A 19,663-nucleotide genomic window follows, 5' to 3' on the forward strand; every position below is an offset into this window, starting at 1 on the left:
GTATTTCATTAAGTTTTTAGGCTTTATTATAGATACTTTAGTGATATAGAGATAATAGTTCAGACATAGTTTTGCTCTGTGTGTGTGTGTGTGTGTGTGTGTGTGTGTGTGTGTGTGTGTGTGTGTGTGTGTGTGTGTGTGTGTGTGTGTGTGTGTGTGTGTGTGTGTGTATTGGACTTTAGAGATGACTGACCATCATGTGGGCACAAGCTGCCATCCCAAGAACCACTCCCTGCGTGTTTATTGTTTAGACATTGCTCACCTTGACACCCTATGTCAGGCTTGTTCTTTTTTCAGTTCTTGCGCCTTGCAGGCTTGAAGGGAGAAACTTATAGTAGAGGGACTCCTTCATCCCTTGACAGGGTCTGCCCTGCCTTCTACTTCCTCTGCTGCCTCTTTTCCATGTACTAGGATAAGAGGTTCAAGGAGAAGAAAGACAAGGACAAAGAGAAGCAGCTTAAGAAAACTAAGCTTGACAGAGCCAAAGAGAAGTCAAAGGAAAGGAAAAATTCGGTCTCTGAGAAGTCCTGTAAGAATTCCTCAGATTTGACATTAGCTTCAGCATCAGATCCCAAGGTCCCAAGATGTTCAAAGCCAACAGTTTCTTGGCTCCATATGTCTCCTGCTATGTCCAGATTCTCCATGCATCCAGTGAGCCCCAGGCTGCATTCACCTATCCTGCAGGAGGGAAGATATTCTATTGGTGGCATTGTCGTCCTGGTCATCGAGAAGTCTGACTGATGTAGATGGAATGATGAGAAAGTTCCTTAGGATGCAGATACAGCTCAGGATTGTCTTAGAACCTTCTTCTGGGAATGTACTGAGTACTGGACTATCTACCTCCCCTTGTATCTTTTCTGGAACCGGTCCACCATCTAGCACTGGTTGTCTCGGTCTTGATCTGTACTGTAGCGCCTTTGCTGGAGCCAGTAGGTCAAGTGACTTTGATTCCACTGGATTTCCTTCCTCTTTCGGGTCCAGCATCTTTGGATCTGGAAGAGTCTTAGAGCTGAAGTTGCAGCAGCATGGCTCCAGTGTATGGTTTGACTCCAAAGCTTTCTGAGCCATCTCTTCCCCTCAGTGCATCGGTACTCGACAGCTCGGCCCCTTGGTTCTGTGATTTCTTTTCACATAAGATTAGTGGTGATGTAATATATATGGCAAAGCACAGATAGCTTACATGGGGTAAAACACAGAGCTACCTTCAAAACTGTGAAAATAACAGGCATATGCCGGGTATCTTACACAGCTCTTGGTAGCAGGGACATTGGGCCACATTCAAAAAGACAAGTTCTCATTGTGACTTCCTCCAGTGTAAGGTCTATCTGTAAAATGGACTTATACCAGAGTAAGTCACTTACACCACGACCAGGTTTTTTGGAACCTGACAATTTGTATGACACTGCTAGACTTACATGTCTGATTCAGTATGTCTCACTGCAATGAAAGCACATACAAAAAATATAAGGTACTTTCTACCATCTGTAGTGCAATGCAACAAAGTCTAAAAGATTTAGGATTTTTGCATGGAAATGTTTGCATAATTTTATACCTCAAGCAGACTGCAAAGAAATTTTCCACAAGTAGATGGTAAATATTGGAGGTGTGAATGGGTAGAAAGAAGTAACTGGGAACATATGTCTTGGTAGTGTAATGAGTTGTCAGACTTTAAAAATTCCCTACAGAGTACTCTGTTGGGAATACTGGGAGAGCAAATGAGTGTAACTAAGGAAGTGATTTATTTTTTGAGCTGAGATATGGGATCTGAATTGTCTAAACATAGTAAGGCTCTGTTAAGTTTAACTGCTGTGGCTGACAAAAAAGCAATGACTACAAAATGGGAATCAAAATCTAAACCAACTATACTTGAAGTAGTGAATATTTTAAAAGAGAAAAAAGAACAGGAGGTGAGATCTTTTTAAAAAGGTGGGAGTAAATTACATAAAAAATGAGAATTGTGGGAAAAATACATGCAGAAAATGTTTTGGAGGAGGAATAAGCTTTAAGAGAAGGCAGGAATTGAATAATTTATGTAATGTTGCTTAGACTATAGTAAGTATAACAATGTATAATGTATAAATAATGACCAGAAAATGTATTCCAGATTACTGCTGTCATAACCACATAGTGCACCCCCCCCTCCAGCTTCTCAGCTCAAGAATCACAAACTTCGAAACATATCTTAGATATTGCTTTTACATCTTAGTTTCTAGAATAACAAGCTTTGCATTAGCACATTTTCTGAAGGATATTAAATTTACAGTTCATATGTCTGTCATTATCTAATGACTGCAGTGAAAAACAATTTACCAGAAAACTACACATTTTATGAAGAATAGACCAAAATGCATTCCAACTACTTTGCTTAATAATTTCAGACAAAGGCCAAACAGCAACAATCTTTAAATGGTACTCCAGTTCTCTTAAAAAAATAATAGAACAGGTGCTGCAACAATATACATTTTCAAAACAATAAAACATCAGTGTTTGCTTTACTTCTTGTGAGGGCCAGAGCAAAGATATGAGCCAAAATCAGGGATGTTCTTCAAATATTGAAGATAGCTGACAGGCAGTTATGCCCTTTGTGACATTGTATCATACACATGGCTCTTTGGTACATTTTTTTATTTTAAAAAGATCATGCATTCCTTAAAATCATGTCCACTACTGGTCTGATTTGACTGCGACAAACTCCAGAAGCCTCTCTCTCTCTCTCACTAGCTCTTTAATTGAGCCAATGCAAGAGATGAAACTGGAGCTGTCTCATATTAAAGTGGAAAAATGGAGTGGACACAAATTTAGAAAGTAAAATCTGAGCATTATTCTAAATGTAGATCATTTGAGAGGTATGGAGTAGAGTGATTTTACTGCAGAGGCTTTGAGCATTAATGTATGAAGCCTTGAGGCCCTTGTGATAGAATCAGCTGATTTTAGATTATGCATTCCATCCACTTCAAAGATAGGACTGGCCACTGCCAGGTGCTAGCATAGCAATCAGCCTGCTTCTACATAGCTTGAACTCCTTTTCTATCTCTCACAATGCTCCTTTCCTCCTTGTTTACCTCAGATCTTGTTTGCTGCCATTTGCAATGGATGTGATCGATCACAGCACAGATGAATAGGCGAATACTTCCACCTTTTTAGAGACTTTCTTCTCCCTTGTATCAGTAAATATTGTTTTAGTGATAGTTTGTTTACATAGGAATGCTTAACACACCTTTTGTGTCTGGTTATTTTAGTTCTTTCCTTCCTGTTCCTGCAGAAGGACCTCTTGGCCAGTTCTATTAAAAACATATTTCATGTGTTTTAGCTCAGGGAATAGAGTTATATTTGTCAGTATTGGTGTTTTGTGTGAGTTGTTGCTTTCTTTCATAACTTTTTTTCTGTTGAAGGTTTTCACCATGGACAAGGCCTTAAAATTCTGTAAGTGTGGCTGCTGTGGACACAATATCATGCCCTAGGACATTAATAACCTCTGTGTGGTGTTAAGTGGAGCAGGGTCACTTCAAGAAGCCGAGTGAGATTTCTAAGCTTTCAGATAAAGCACTATCAATGTAAGAAGAAACAATTTAATCCTTAAGGAATGTCTACCTCAAGATGAGTCCAGGAAGGAAGAGAAAAAGAGGAGGGTCAAGCAACCTTCAGAAAATACATTGTGGAAATAATTTTTGGACTAGCAATGAGTAGATTTTGCTGTTAAGATACCTTTTGTGGTGCTTTACAATATAGCCTGGAGATATACAGCAAAATATCTGTAGTGTGCACCATGACATTCTACAGTATATGGCTTGGTATGAACAGACAATGCAGGCTGACAGCACTATGCCAGGACAGACCATAACTGATGCAGCGGTAGTAGCAGATCAGGAAGGAAATACTGGGAAAGAAAATGAAGGAATGGAGCCATAGCCGAAGCATTAAATGACTATGTCACATTACAGGACTGGCAAGGTGGCAGAGTTTGGGCAAGAACTAGAGCTATGACAGAGACAACACAGAATACTATGATGCATACTGTAACACCCAGGCCATGCAGGGCAGTGCATGGTGTGGCTATACTGTGCATCAGACATCAACAAATTAACAGAGGACAAGAGATGGTAAAGCACAATCAGCATCACTTGCAGAGGTGATTGAGTCACAGTGACAGCTGAGTGCAAAATTACAAGGTAGGTTAGGGTCATAAGAAATTAATGCTGTAGCTGCATACTATAGAAGGCTGTTGGGTGTCAGGGATCACATCCTGTTGTGACAGGGTAGAAGTACCATTATGAGACCATTGATAGAATGCACTGTGCTGGTTAGCCATGTCAAATGTGGGTGCATGCCTTATCAAGGAGGTGTCTCATGGGAGGAGCCTGAGAAGCATCTGCGAGCATGACCAGGGGTGCCAAGTCATGTGCCATATTGTGACACCGATGGTACATCTGCACCACTAAGTGTCCTCTGATGTGGGTATAGATAACCCTGTAGATGTCACATAATTTATATTTGGATGAATAGTAGCTGCCAGGTCTGCTTGTATTTCCAAGCCATTAGTAGTATCAAGGGCCAGTCCTCCTGCCTAATGAGCAACACCATAAAGAGGTTACATAATTTATATTTTTGATGTAAAGCTCTTCCTCCAACAATTACTACCTCATGTCCAGATCCTGTCATGGCTAAGGACACCAGTGACCTCAGTAGCAATATTGTCTCATATCATTGTAACAATAGTGAAAGTCACTGTGCATTTAATACATGCCCTCCTGCATACTACATAGCACATTTACCATTGCAGCAGTGTTGTGCATACAGCCATTTGCACCTGGATCACTATATTGCATAACTACTGCTTGGTCACAAGTGCTGCATGCATATCATGGGCAGTCTGAGTGTTATAGCAACCTCGAACTTCCCTGTGTCTGTCACATATGTTGGATATGCCCATGTCAGAAGTCATATGCAATATGAGACTTCATCTGTTAGGGACACAGGAGGATCCCATTTGAGGCTGTCACCTACATGTGGTATTTCATGCTGTGGTGAAGCTTTGCTCTCAGCAGTGACCTCTACAGGGTTCTCTATACCTGTGGATGTGGGTGTTCCCTCCCCCAGATTGTTACAGACAGTGCCACTATGTCATTAGACTTTGCTGCCTGGGTGTCTCAGTCATTGTGAGCTAGAGCAGCTCTGCTGACGTTAGTCCTCTTGTTGCCATGTAGTACTTTACCCTCTGCCACTGGATCCTGTGAATGAATGAACCATGCCAACAGACTTATGGGTGTAGTATCCTGTTGTGGCATATGTACTATGGCACAAGGTAAATATTGTTGTACAGTATTCTACACCACATACCTTGGTGGGCAGGACATTGTGCTTGCCAACCAGAAGTTCATATAGGACAGTCATATCTACGCCACTTCATGAGTACAAATTTGTCATACCATGTCAGCATGGTCAATACTAAACTGGTGCATCACCTACAGACACATGAATAGTAGTTTCCAGGTCTACATCCATAGCCAAGCCATTAGTGGTATGAAGGGCCAGTCCTCCTGCCTAATGAGCAACACCAAAAAATCCTCAAATTATGTTAGTCACTTTACTTCCAAAATGGTAAGCCCGTGGTTGTCTTGTCCACAGTGATGGCTAAAATGTTATGCTTTGCATGGCAGAGCATATCTGCAACCCTTTTTCATGCCTGTGGTAGGGACCTGTTATAGCCTCCCATGGCATTCATGCTAGATATGGTCCCTGACCTGCTGTCCTGCACTACCTTTAGCCTGCATGTGGAGGATCTACAGTAGCATGTCATTCTTCAGGTTTGTGATACTCTTTAGGTGTTGCCTCCCCCAGATGGCTGTAGCTGTACATGTGCATCTGTAGACAAAACATGTCATTTAGTCAGTGTATATGCTCACATACATCATGAATTTATAACTGTCCACAGCCTTCTCTCACTCTATGTGCTCGGGTATCATCTACAGTTACCAGGTTTGGCCCCATACATGGTACTGTGCCTTGCAAGTGTGAAGAGCCATTGCATTCCCTCACCCTATATATGCCACTGCATCCTACACAATATCCTGTGACCCCTCCATCCTCCAAAGGTATACTCAGCAGTACCTTGTGCTAGTGTGGTGGCTCTGCATCCATTGTATGTGGGCATCTGGGCCCCTGTGCGCCTACATGTTTCACATGCCTGTGTGCTGTTATTATCACTATGTATATCATATCTGAGATGAAATACCTATATATGGCCCATGGTTGCATATGTGTCAGTTGCACATACTGCACACTGAGCCTCCCTTCCTCTGACAGGCACTTCAGGCATTGCAGCTACATTACCTGACCTAATCAACTTCACTCCTTCTGTAGTGGTCATCCACAGCACTTTCAGAGTTAGTCCAATAAATTATCTTTCTGTATTTCAGAGCAGTCTAACTCAAGATGGCAACAGAGCTTTATATCATGCTAACCCTGGGCACTTAGTGCAGTGTGAATGTTAATGAGACCAGATAGAGATGATGCCTGCAAACAACTTAGTTTGAGCACTGCTCTAGCCACACCTAGCGGCATGAGGCATGCAGATGCTGTGTTGCATGAAGCATATGATGTATACGCACATCCTTCAGGCCAGGGAATGCATATGCAGTGGTACATTCTGAGGTCTATGATTCAGCACTGTGCATCTGTTTGCATGAATCTATCATACTGCTCCTTAAGTAGAACTATTTAGTGCCCATAGCTGCTTTATCCAGAAAGAACCAGAGGATTTCTGCATTCTCTTCTGCCTGCTTAGGTGCTTTAAGGAACTCATATGGGATTCCCTTTAAAAAAGTTTATGCCTTGTTTGACCTGGCACATGTGTTGCCTGATGACATGGGCAACACCCATACAGGAGCTATAGAGACCTGAAGCAGAGTACTTCTGTCCCACTGTGTTATTTGTTGCCCACCTATGCTTAAAACACTTCTGTCATGTTACAGCTACTGAGGAGCATTGTTTAAATATGGCTGGCTGACACAGAAGGCAGGAAAGCATGTCCAGGAAGCAAGGAGTGTATGTGTTGTATGGCCTTCCAATGTACCACTCTGATATTGTTAATGTCATAGTGTCCTTTTTGTATCATCTTCTCATTGTGTGCTCTGTAGGGTGGTCCACCTGAGGCAGAGGAAGTGGCTCAGCTGTGCTCAGCTCATTCTATACCAGCTGCTGCAGCTGCTTCTAGATCACCTTGACATCCTGTGTATGCTTTTTAGGAGGGTTCAGAAGCCTCTTCTGCTAGAGGTGAGATGGGGCATTTGGTGCTGCCTTTTGTTTTAGCCTTCTGCAGAAGATGAATATTCTTCTTTTGAAGCTAGATGGGGGAGAGTGCCTGTGGTGACAACAGTGACAGAGGCAGAGATTGGTGGTGCCTGTGATATACCAGCAGCTAGAGACCTGCATCAATAATGTGGAGAACATTCTAGTGCAGCTTGATGAGTTTTTTGGCCAGTGGGCCCAGGCCATTGGGCCACTGGGGAAGAAACCACCCCATGATATTGACCATCCAGGAGTGTGAGGCCTGGTGTTGATGACCTCTAGGCCAGTCTGGGCAGCTAGCCATGCCAGAAGACCACCCTAAACTCATTCTGGTGTTACCCCTCCCTTTTTTTCATTGCCCATATCTTGTTCACTGCTCAACCTTCCCTATCACCACTTGTCTACCCTATGTACATGTCCAGCTAATATCCACCTCCTCATTTCTACATACACCACCTCTGTATATCTATGTCTGTGTTCTGTGTTTGCCTTTCTACACTTGCTACAAGTCCTTCTCATTCTGTCCCATACAAATGCATTCCTTAATACCTTTTCATTTATTCTTCAAATTCAGTTATAAAAATGAGGTCTATCCCACAGAAAATATGACTTCTTTCCTGACCCTCTGTTCCTTGTTGCAAGCCCTTGTGTTTTTCTCTCAGACTGCTGTACTTCTCTTTCCTAATTTCCTGTCTGCTCTGCCTGATTTCCTCCCCATTTGTGTAATGAATTAGTTGGGTACTTTGATGTGCAAACTCACGTTGCTGTTCTTGTACTAGCCTGTGCTCTGCTGCCTTACCTGCGATTGTATGGCATATGTTTTGTTATATGTTTTTACACTTAAGAGACTGGTGCTATCGCTTACATCCATAATTAACTTTTGGCTGCTTTGTGTAATAAGCCCCCTTGGTTTTAGCACTGCACAGGGACAATGTGCACCGTTGTGAATCCCAGCCTGTGCTTACATAAAGAAAGTGTTAGGAAAGTGGAAATTTTTCTGCAGCAATGTGGTTAAACCAAGTCAGTGACAGGTTTCAAGCATGTGCATGTGAAAACTGTTAAACAGATGGAAAGCAAAAATCACAGGATTGGTGGAGGGGTATAAGCCCATTATTATGAAGTCTGACTATAACATTTTATCTGTTTTTACACAACACACAGAATCTTAAAGGTACTGCAATAAGCAGCATTACTGGATTGCAAAGGCTTTGCTAGACTTTTGGTTTTTTAATTAGCTGCATAGTTTTGTACAAGTTGAATGTTTATATGATAAGTTAAGCTATGGAGTGCTCAGGTTGCCTAAATTAGATGTGTGGCTTTATTAGTTTTTTTTTTTCCATTTTTCTGGTTTTGATCGCATACAGTGAATTTACAAGTTTATATAAATACATAATTCTAATATTTAAAGTATAATAACATTAATTACTTTACCATACTTTAAGAAAACTGAAGTCCTGTGTATTTGTTTTATCTTGTATGGAATCAGATTTAATGCAGTCTAGTAAAACTAATAGTTACTTGTTTTTTTTTATCTTGTACAGAATCAGCAAAAGATAAAGTTAGCCATACCAGTAATTCAGGGCTGTATTCAAAGTATTGTTTGTAGCAGCACAAATAATGCTTTCAGGAAGAAGTGCCTTCAGACTTTTCAGGTGACAAAACAATGAAACACATTTATTTTTTTTTTATTTAAGCTAGACATGCCTTAAGCATTGAGTACTAAACCTTTGTCAGTCTATTTTTTCTTAAGAAAGTTGTACTTTTGATTTATCATCCATTTAAATTATTCACTCTGAGTTACTTGCAAAGTAAATATTTTACAATCAAATGCTCTAGTTATTTCCAGGAATTATTTTTGTAAATACCTTTGATGAGTTATAAAAGAGTACACTATATGTCCTACTCTGTTCTTTTTTTTTCTGCATGAAGTGAACAGTTGATCATATCAGCTTAATAAGCTTTGTTTAGTTTTCTTAACTATTTTTTTAGATTTTGAAGGTTTCCAGTGCTAAATCCAAATTCTTTTCATCTTTATTGATATATAAGGTTACATTGTGTACAGTTGTGTACTATTTGTACTGTTTTAATGATGCCCCAAGAGAAGAGTACCAAGTGCTATCAGATTCCTCTAAAGGATTTTTCATCTAGAATGTATTTTCTATTTTGCAAAGATTTCCAAAATAAGTAAATGTAAATGTTTTGCTAAGAATAAAAAAAATAAGCTAATGAAAAAAATTAATTTATGAGCTTTTGAGTATGATAAAACAGAAGCTCTTTCTCCTGTTTCTTCTTTATATATTAATCAAAAATCTATAGCTAAAACTAAACACTATACTAAAGAAAAGAATTATAAGGAGTTAACATCTTATACAAAAGAAAATAATTAAGCTTTTGCAGAAGCTGATTGTATAGGACACTTAATTTCTATTTTTTATCTTATTTTACTTGCTTTATTGCTTGTTATTTTGTGTTGATGTTTATATCATTCTTGGTCTTTTGTGGAAAAACACTTGATAAAGGTAAGTTAAAGTTGAAGCCATCAGTGGTAAGAAGCTCATCTTTTGTGTTGAGTCTTGATGACTGCTGAAGTCAGCTCAATGCCCCCATTCTCCCCAACACTTCACTGCCTCATCTGTATGTTCTAGAAGATGAAGCACACTGGGATAAGCAACACCAATTCTTTGTAGTGGCTATAGAAATAGCACCTGATACTGGAAAGCTCTAAATTAATTAAAAAAAAAAAAAAAGAAATATTGTACCGTAGGCACTGGTTCCCAGATGTCTTGTGTAGGAATTCATTCTAAAATTGTTGCAGTTTCTGGTTTGGAGACTATTTAGGATATTCCTTTGCTAGAAGATGTTGACTATAGTGTCTGATGTCCCAGAAGATGTGTATATGGCAGATGACTTTTAATTCATGAGGAGCAGGTATCCATTACCTGCAGTTCTAATGTGCAAGTGTCTTGGGACTACACATTAGTTCCCTTTCATTGACAGGTTTCTTCTGTGATTTTCATAAAGTATAGTTTTCTGAGGAGCATTTAACCTTGATATAGAAGACTAACATGGCTGTAGCACTACACTCCAAGTTATATATGTGAGAGACTGTCACTTCAAAAATTGAAAATGGCCTGCATTCCCCTCCTCCTTTGTCATGTTTTGAGGAGAAGGAAGAAGAAGAGTCCTTGGCTTATACACTTTAGAATACATCCCTCATATTGTGTGGCTGAGAATTTCCTTTCATATAGTTCTTCCCCAGATCTTGCCTCTTTTGGTAAGATATTAAATTTAATGAAGATCATTTTAAATGGATTACAAATGTTTAGGAAAAAGAATGCTGAGTTACTATTTATGAAGTTTAATGCAGCTAAAAAGAAGTTATGTACTTACCATAACATTCCATCTGTCTTGGACATTTTCATTCTACCTCAGCTAATGTGTTCAGATCCAATTCCTCAGATCTGACTCGGCCATTGCTAAAGCTTGTGGCAACCAAAAACCTCTCGAGTTTCTCCCTTACCCATAATGCACCAACCCCATTACCTCAGATCTTGTTCGCTGATTTTTGCCAGAAAGGAAATATTTAGTATGCATAGATAAAGGAAGTGAAAAATTGTATGCAGTCAATACATAAAAGGACTAGATATGGAGCTCAATATAAAGGACAGTAATGTCCCCTAAAAACTCATTCTTCCATAAGTTTGCAAAGGACAGGGGTTGGTGGGTGGGGAGTTGAGGAAGAATGAAAATGGACAACACTGATGGAACATCAATGGTAAGTACATAGCTTCTTTATCTGATGTTGTCAATTTTCTTTCTATCCTCAACTGATGGGACAGAGTCCCCAGTTATGTAAAATCCCAAGTGGACTCAAGAAAGAATGTTCTTGAGCACAGTTGAACCAAATGATGCTCTACCCCCTGGAGACCAGATTCAATTTGTAATGAGCAACAAAGGTATGCGAGGTAGCCCAAGTAGTGCTGCACATATGTCATCCATAGACGTCCTGGAAAGAAAAACTGCAGACATTGCAATGGATCTAGTTGAATGAGCTTGTGCTGGTTGTGGTAAGGTAACACACAATTTTTTATAAATAAATGAGATACAATCAGTTATCCATCTAGCTAAAGTTACTTTGGCAACTGGGTTTCCTAATTTCAAGTCTGCAAAGGAAACAAACAACTGGTCTGTTCTTCTTATGTCTTTTGTTCTATACAGGTAAAAACATAATTGTGAACATCCAGTAAATGTAACATATAATGTTCTGTAGTCCTAGCTCGCCTTCATTCTTACATATGGGTTCAGAGCCGATCCTCGGCTCTGACTTGGCCGATTACAAAGCTCGAAGTCTCTAAGTTGGTTCGTGGCAAGGTAGGTATCCCATAATGCAGTAGTATGAATCCCCAGATCTCGTTTGCTGCATCTACGAGTTCAGAAGTGTTCTCTTTCTTGGCCATGGCTAAGTTGGAATATTTTCTTATTCACATATTTTATAGTGCTCTTTTTTGACTATAATAGTTAGTTTAGTATTAGGTTAATAGGTTTATAGGTAAGTACTAGGCTATCTGCCTGTGAGCATCTATAAGCCTAGCCAGAATGTGTTGGCTTTCACCGCCCCTTTAGATTAGTTCCCTGTGCCTCTGTCCAGCAGAGCCATTAGTTCCCTGTGCCTCTGTCCAGCAGAGCCACTGCAGTGATCCCTGGGGTAAATTTTCCTGTTTCCCATCCTCTCATCAAGGTTTCTCTTGAAGAGTGTTAGTGAAGGGCTCTGCCTGATGTAGATTGGAATCCTGTTCCAAAGCATGGGAAGTCTCTGGGACATGAATCTATCACTCCAGCATGTCCTATTTATCATTGTGGTGAGGTTTAAATCCCTAGACCATGTGGCTCTTGGGGATTTGTTTATTTTTAGGTGGAGCATGTCCATCAATTCTGGGTTGGACATGGCCTTGTATGTCAGGCAGAGATCACCTCTGAGTAAGCGGTATGCAACCGAGTACAGCTGGATTTTCTTCAGTTGGGCTGCATAGGGCATCTGTTTGAGGCCAGTAATCCTCTTGGTGAGGTACTTCTGTGGTCTTTCCAGCTGTTGCAGGTGTCTTGTAAGGTACAGTCCAAATGGGGCATTGTACTCTATAATTGGTCTGATGAGTGATGAGTAGAGGGGCACAATAACCTCTTTTGTTCTAGATGTGAACCCTTTTGTGATTAGGTGGGCCACATAGAAGGATTTTCTAACCTCCGTGGCAATATGATTATCAAAGGAGAGATTACTATCTACTTGGGTCCCCAGATCCCTTATTACATTTTCTGTATTTAGGGGACTACCACGTATGTGGTAGTTCGCAGGTACTTTGTTTTTTCTAAAGGGGATGGCTATGCACTTTTTGGCATTTAGCTTGAGGCCATGATTTTGACATTGATATTGATAGCTTACTGTTGTTATCTTGCAGTAGTTAGTGTGTTTTTGAACTTTTATTGCAAATTGTTGTTCTTAATTGTTGTCCATCACTTCAGCAGGCTTTCCTTAGTGGTATCCCTTCATTGTTTCTGTGTTGCTAATCCTTTTTTTAGGCATAGGTTTGTTTTTTGGTTAGGACCTATTCTAGACTTTTGTCTGTTGCTTGTTTATTCTCTATCTCGCCTACACCTCTGTTCAGGGTTAGGCCCATTTAAGTTAGAGGACCTAGTTCTCTATTACCTTTTTCCCTTGTGTGCTGTTTCCTCAGCAGGTCTAGGCCCATTTAAGTTAGTGGACCTAGTCCTCTGTTGTTTTTCTCCCTTGTGTTGTTTCTTGAGCAGGGCTAGGTCTGTTTAAGTTAGAGGACCTTGTCCTCTCTTCTTATAGTCTGTGATTGTTATTGTGGTAGTATGACTAAGGAAACTAAAGATCATAAACCTTCGGGTTTCAAGAAATGCCTAAAATGTTCACAAAAAATGTCCCTGAGTGATGGGCATAGTATTTGTGTTTATTGATAGGGAGCCATACATCTACAGGAGACATGTACTTTTTTCCATTCTTTTAGTTCCCGGATTCTCCAGGAAAGGAAGAACAAACTCATTTTGAAAGGCCTCCTTAAACCTTCCTTTGAGGAAGATTTAGTTAGCTCTTTCTCTTCTCACTCCAGGTCTCCCTCTTCTAAAAAAGAGAAGGTCAAGTTGGGGAAAGACAGTTTCCTACACAGACTGCTAAATCAGGGCCTCCAGAGAAAATTGCCAAAATTGACAAACATGCTACTTCTTTGGCTCCAATGCCTTCAGAGCTGCTTAAGGTTATTGACATAGACCTTCCAGTTTTGGCCCCAAGTTTTTTGGAGCCGATAGCTGAAGCCATACCTTGGAGCCAGTCAAGAGATTTATTACCGGTATTCCCAACACTTAGATCTCCGATTTTGCAGAGATCTTGATTCCCCACCTTGTCTTCCAGATCCTCCAGGAGTCTTCCTGAGGAGGATGATGAGAGGGTGGTGCTTAGACTTTTGAAGTCATCAGCACTAGCAAATTTGTTGTCGGCTCCGACCCAATTGGTTCTGGAGCTGTCTAAGGCCAATTTACCTTCTTCTGTTCCTCCTCCGAGCTATGATGGTCTTTTGGAGCCAGAGCTATCAGTGCCATTTGTTGTGGAACCATTGGTTCCAGCATCCCCAACTGTCTGTCTCAGAGCTGAGTTCGGCTCCAACACCCTCAGTGCCATCCCTGGTGTCTAGGAGCTGAAGCTCACCAGTAGGGCTCGATAGGGATGCTAGTACCCAAACTTCTTCAGTTCTAAGCCTACTTTTCGGTGCGTCAGTTTGTTTGAGCTCACATCCTACATCTGTCTCAGAACTGATATCTCCAGAGCCGGGGCTATTTCCACTTCCTCAGAACCGGTGGTGTCCTCAGAGCTGGAGAGATCTGTCTTCAAGATGATGAATTAATGCTGTCTAGATCTTCATATCTACACAAGGGTACCGATGCTCTTCCCCCTCAAGCAACGACCTCTGTCTCAGCACCATCTCTCTCTCTTGACAGCAGAGACACGCAGCCTCAGGAGCCCCCCTTGGGTGGCCCCCCCAGTCTTCCGAGACTTCCCCAGAATACCCTTCTGAGGAGCCTCCTCAGAACTGAACTTGCAAGAGGAAGCACGTAGACTCCCCTGATGAGTCCATCACCTCTGAAACTGACCTTGAGGAGTCAGAAGGGTCCCCCTAGGTCATCCTCTGATGGTATCTCCTTCATAGATATCCTAGAGATTCTGAAACAGAGAGGTGGCTGGCCCACCACCACCCCTTCTGATGGGGAGTCAGTGTACCTGAAAGCTTTCAGGTCTCAACCTTCAGCCTCTTGGGGTCTCTCCACCTTTCAATGAGCTGTTAGGTTTGGTGAATCGAAAGGTGTGAAAAACTCCAGACGCTGTGGAACCAGTCTCCAGAAGGTCAAACAAATTTCTTTCAGCTCCTAGGGAAAAATAGTTTCAGACCAAAGGTGTGCCTGTAGATGCCATGATGGTGGCAGCAGCCACAAAGAAGTAGCTAGCAGAAACTTCCTCATCTGTCCGCCCAGTGAACAAAGAGTCTCAAACGATGGACAGATACGGGAAGCATATTTTTTCTTCAGCGGCTTTTACATTCAGATCGCTGAATTACCTCTCCCATTTCACTAGGCTTCAAAGAGATCTCCTAAAAGAGCTAGGAAATGCTCTCCAAGGTACTTTGACTAAAGGAGTCCCTGAGAAGGTTACTGCTCAGTTGTCTACCTTAAACCTATTGTTAACTCCTCCATGAGGCTGATATTTTACGCAGCAGATGGAGCGAGCAGGGCAGCGGGTTCAGGAGTTTCCCATAGGAGGCACTCCGTAATGCGCTCATGTAACTTTGCAGAGCCCTTCAAAATCTACATTTACCAATGCCGCCTTTAACGGCTCCTCTCTGTTTCAATCAAAGGTAAAAGACTCACTCACCAGATGCAAGCAGGAAGGGAAGACTCTCTCTGCCATGGGAGTATGTTTTTCTGTCCCTTCTAGACCATACCCAAAAGATCAGAGAAAATGTGGTTCAAGAAATCTCAGAGATTTTTCCCAGATGCACAAGGTGATTCCTTCTACAGAGGCAGAGGAGGAGGAAATAGTAGTAGACATCACCTTAGAGGCAGGGGGGATTCGCAAAACCAGGGTGACCACGATTTCTTTCGTGGACATCCCTATCAGCGCTCCTGAAGTGGGGCCTGACTGTGCTTCTCTGGAGCCAGTCGGGGGTCACTTATCTTTGTACCCAGAAGCCTGGCACGACATCACACAAGACAAGTGGGTACAAAGAATAATTTCCAGAGGATACTCCATACCCTTCTCCTTCCCACCTCATCTAACCAAGAGAATCCCAGAAGTTCCACACAATCACAGGGATCAAGCAACTATGAAAGTCCAAATGTTGCTTCAAAAGAGAGTCATCCAAACTTTCCCTGCAGACCAGATAGGATTCGGAACTTACTCCAGATTCTTTTTAGTACCAAAATGAACAGGGGACTGGAGGCCCATCTTAGACCTCAGCAAGTTAAATGAATCAGTGAAGAAGTCCAAGTTCCAAGTGGTAACACTGCAGTCTATACTCCCTCTGTTAGGGAAAGACAATTGGATGTGCTCCATAGACCTCCAAAATACGTACTACCACATAAAAATGGACAGATCATCAAGGAGTCATTTACACTTCTAGCTGGGAGCCAGTCATTACCAATTTCATGCTCTGCCCTTTGGCCTCACCACAGCCCCAGGGTGTTCACCAAATGCATGGTGGTAGTAACGGCTCACTTGAGATGTCTTGAATTCCAAGTGTTTCCATACCTGGACAACTGGCTCCTGACTGCCACCACCAGGCACCTACTTCTACAAGCCAGGGATTCAACCACCCGAGTCTGCACTCAGCTAGGCATTACTATAAATTGGGAAAAGTCTGTCTTGTTGCCCTCTCAATATGTGACTTTTATAGTCACAGAAATAGACACAGTCGCAATGATGGCTCACCTTCCTTCAGACAGAGTGCAAAATCTAAGACAACAAATATACAGCCTGCTTCCCCAACACAAGGTCAAAGTGAAGACAGTGCCCAAATTTTTAGGAACCATGGCCTCTACTATAACTCTAGTTCCGCTAGCCAGACTACATATGAGAATTTTACAATGGCTACTCTTTTCCCAGTGGTCTCTTCAGCAACTGCCTCTGTCTCATCCCATTTTAATACTGGAATCTTGCAAAAAGGACCTTTGTTGATGGATCCAGTCCAATCAACTAACGATAGGGAGACCGTTCATTTCTCGCCAAACCCTTGCTACTGTGACCATGGATGCCTCCCAGATAGGGTGGGGGGGATTATCTAGGAAGGACAGTCCAAGGCACATGGCAAGAACATGAAGCTCACTTGCATATCAGTGTTCTAGAGATAAGAGCAGTGCTACTAGCATTGCAAGCACTTCACGACTTTCTTCCTCTAGTGACAATAGCAGTCCAGTCAGACAATATGTCAGTCGCATGGTATATAAACAAACAAGGGGGAACCAGATCCTACCCCCTATGTTGAGAGGCTCTACGTGTTTGGCAGTGGGTGTTATCTTCCCAATGCTTTCTAGTTGCAATGCATATCCTGGGGAGAACCAGTGTGACAGCCGACAAGCTCAGCAGGGTAATCTTGATGCCTCACAAGTGGTCTCTGAATCAGAAAGTCATGGAACAGATTTTCCGCAAATAGGGACAGCCTTGCTGTGATTTGTTTGTCACACCAATGAACACCAAATGCAGCAGCTACTTCACCCTTATCCACCCCCCCCCCCCGGGGGAGACACCAAAAGACACACATCCACAATTAGCCCTCGGGACTTCTTTATTCTTTTCCTCCCTTTCCACTAATATCAAAAGTGATCCAGAAAGCAAAGACTCTGGGAAGCAGAATGATTCTCATCACTCCTTACTGGCCTCGTCAGATTTGGTTCCCCTTTCTAGGGCCTCACCTTCTGGACGTTCCATGGACTCTGGACCCAGTACCAGATCTTCTGACACATATGTCAGGCTCATTCCATCCCAGTTTCCACACTCTCAACTTGACAGCATGGCTGATCCACTTCCATCCCTAGTCAGGCTTCATGATTTCTCCTCTGTGGTTACACATATCCTGATGTCTTCTCATAAACCTTCTATGAGAAAATTGAACGCTAGCAAATGGAAAAGATTTTCTCTGGGCACAAGCTAGGAACATAGATCCATACACAGCCTCCATACTTTTAGTGTTAAAATTTCTAACCAAACTTTTTTATCAGGGATCAGCTGCTGCTACAATCAAAGTGCAATTAGCAGCTATCTCCAATTTTCATTTGGGACAACATGAACCTAATCTTATGGTTCACAGATTGTGTCAATTTTTTTTTAAAAGGCACTACCTTACTAAGACCTCCTTTTCAAGAACCTATATTTCCCTGGGATCTAAATTTTGTTCTTTTGAAACTTACCTCACCGCCTTTTGAACCTTTATATACATGTGATTTAAAATTCCTATCATGGAAGACCATTTTTCTGGTAGCCATTACGTCTGCCAGAAGAGTGTCAGAGCTGCAAGCACTCTCAGTCAAACCTCCTTACTTGATATTTCACAGAGACAGAGTTTCCCTTCGCACTAACTCTTCCTTTGTCCCCAAGATTTGTTCACAATCATACAAACAAAGCGGAATATAAGTTTCATCAACTTGATGTACACAAACAGTTATGGTTCTATCTATATAGAACAAAAGAGTTCAGAAGATCAGACCAATTATTTATATCTTTTTCGGAGATGAGAAAAGGAATGCCAGTCTCCAAGATAACGTTATCAAACTGGATTTAGGTTCTCCCGTTCAATTCTCGGCTGGGATTGGGAGTGCCTTCTGTGTGGAGTCTGCATGTCCTCCCCGCAGTTGGGTAGCGTTCAAAAGACATGCGTGCGTAAATGGGCGTGTCTTCGTTGAAGGTTGAGCGTCGAGCTGGCACCTCGGCGTTTCGTAAAAATCTACTGCCAATCATTAGCGGACCGGAGTTCCGCTGTGGTGACCCCTTACCAGGAAAAGCCGAAAGACAAACTAAACATATCTTTTATTTACTCTTCTAGTGGCAAAGAACTTCCATTTAAAATTAAAGCTCATTCCACCAAATCTATATCCACATCTGCAGCTTTTCAAGCGAGAATTCCAATGGATGGTATATGTGCAGCAGCAACTTGGGCTACCCCTCATACCTTTATTACTCATTACAAATTGGACTTGGCCTCCAGGGATAGAGCCTCCTTTGGTTCCATGGTTCTTAGGAGTATATTCTTGTGAGCCACCCGAGAAAAAGGTGCTAGGGACGCTGTCCAATATGTAAGAATGAAGGCGAGATAGGACTACAGAACATAAAGAAGTTATGTACTCACCATAATGTTCCATGTTTGTAGTCCATCTAGCCCTTCATTGTTACGAACCCACCCACCTACCCCTGTCCTTGTATCCTTGGGGGATCTGGAGACAAGATAATGTCTATCTTCCTTAGGGTTGGAGACCTTTCATCTTTGTTTTTCCTTGTGGAAATACTTTATATCACTTTTATAGACAGCAGCAAACAAAATCTGGGGATTCTTACTAGTGCATTATGGGATGCCTACCTTGCCACGAGGCAACTTAGAGACTTCAAGCTTTGGAATCAGCTGAGTCGGAGCCGAGGATCGACTCTGAACCCATATGTAAGAATGAAGGGTGAGATCGACTACAAACATGGAATGTTATGGTGAGTGCATAACTTCTTTTTCACCTTTGTTAGTAAATTTGGGTAAAAAAATAGGTAAATGAATGGACTAATTGATATTGGATTCTGACACCACCTTGGGAAGAAAGGCTGTATTAGTTCGTAATGCAACTCTGTCCTTGTGAAATATCAAGTATGGAGGTTTTGAAGATAATGCTTGAATTTCTGAAATTCATCTAGCAGATGTAATGTCTACTAGAAAAATTGTTTTCCAAGTAAGATATTTAAGGTCACGCTTAGTTGCTAGTGCAAAGGGGGAATGTGTAAGTGCCTGCAGTACCAAACTGAGGTCCCACTGGGGAGTAGGATCTTTAAATGGAGGTAGAGCGCCTCTCAAGAAAGCTCTATATAACTTATGAGAGGCTACTGAGGAACCTTCAAACCTAATGTGAAAGTTTGATATTGCCACTAACTGAACTTTAACAGCTGAGCAACTACCTTCTTCTTTAAAAACTAGGGCCAAAAATTCAAGGATGTTATGTATCGAAGAAGAAAAGAGTTCAACAAGATTTTGATGTGACGAAAACTCAATTTCCATTTACTGGAATAGAGTTTACGTGTTGAAGGTTTACGTAAAGATAAAAGTATATGCTGGACAGGGGA

This window comes from Protopterus annectens, chromosome 6.part1, assembly GCF_019279795.1.
Source record: "Protopterus annectens isolate FY-2018-M chromosome 6.part1, PAN1.0, whole genome shotgun sequence".
NCBI classification, from domain to species: domain Eukaryota; kingdom Metazoa; phylum Chordata; order Ceratodontiformes; family Protopteridae; genus Protopterus; species Protopterus annectens.